The 1,025-nt window shown below is 41.7% G+C and overlaps 1 non-coding gene across 1 annotated transcript; it reads left to right on the top strand.

The window, feature by feature from the left end:
- The first annotated feature begins 694 nt into the window (after positions 1 to 694).
- Positions 695 to 801, top strand: LOC118489826. The gene has a single exon (XR_004887839.1). It is a non-coding gene; the product is annotated as a small nucleolar RNA R71 (small nucleolar RNA).
- Positions 802 to 1,025: the final 224 nt, after the last annotated feature.

The following is a 1,025-nucleotide window of genomic DNA, read 5'->3' as shown; positions in this document are numbered from 1 at the left end:
TTGAGCTATTTGATTTAATTGTTTTTCTATGTTTTGAATACTAGCTTGTTGATTTCTAAAATTTGATTCTAATTGTATAAATCTTTCCGAGTTTTTCTTTTCAGTGTCGGAGATGAGGCGAGATACAGTATCTTCAAGCCTTTCTCGTCCACTTTGTTGTTGAGTGAAATTTTTTGACTCATTTCTTGGTTGTTGAAAGTTTGTTCGTTGGGTTTGTTGGTTACTACTATTGCCCGGTTCTCTCCAACCAAGGTTTGGGTGGTTTCGCCATCCTTGGTTGTAGGTGCCCGTTGGAGGACCCGACGGCCTAGGTCTATTATCAATGTAGCTTACCGATTCTTGTTGATCGTCCGTTTCTTTCATACAACTCCAATTTTCATGTGGCCCACCACACCCTTCACAAGCCATAACCGAGACTGTTTTTGTCATTTCTAATTTTTTTATTTTTGAAGAAAGGGCATCGATTTGGGCTTGTAAAGAAGTGCTTTCATCAACCTTATGGGCGCCCGGGGCAATGGATTTATTGCCTCGGGGGGTGTGCCATTGAAAATTGGTTTGAGCAATTTCCTCAATTTGGTTATATATTTCATGCGGGCGGCGATTACCTAAAAGTCCCCTGGAGCTAGAATCAAGTGTCTGCCTTGTGTGTGGCAACAGTCCATTATAGAAAGTGGATACTTGTTGCCATATCACAAGGCCATGATGTGGACACTTGCGTAATAGTTCCTTGAACCTTTCCCAAGTTTCATATAAGGATTCCCCGTCCTCTTGTGAATATGTATTAATTTCAGTCATTAATTTAGCCGTTTTAGCGGGAGGGAAATACTTATATAGAAATTTTTGGGCTAGTTCATCCCAGGTGTTTACCGATCCAGCTGGGAGGGCGTTGAGCCAAGCTTTCGCTCGGTCTTTTAGTGAGAAAGGAAACATTCGGAGGCGGATGGCGTCATTTGATGCTCCATTGATCCGAAAGGTATCACATATTTCTAAGAAATTAGTAATATGTAGATGGGGATCCTCGTCCG

This window comes from Helianthus annuus, chromosome 2, assembly GCF_002127325.2.
Source record: "Helianthus annuus cultivar XRQ/B chromosome 2, HanXRQr2.0-SUNRISE, whole genome shotgun sequence".
NCBI classification, from domain to species: Eukaryota; Viridiplantae; Streptophyta; class Magnoliopsida; order Asterales; family Asteraceae; genus Helianthus; species Helianthus annuus.
This window is presented reverse-complemented; position numbering and strand designations above follow the sequence as displayed.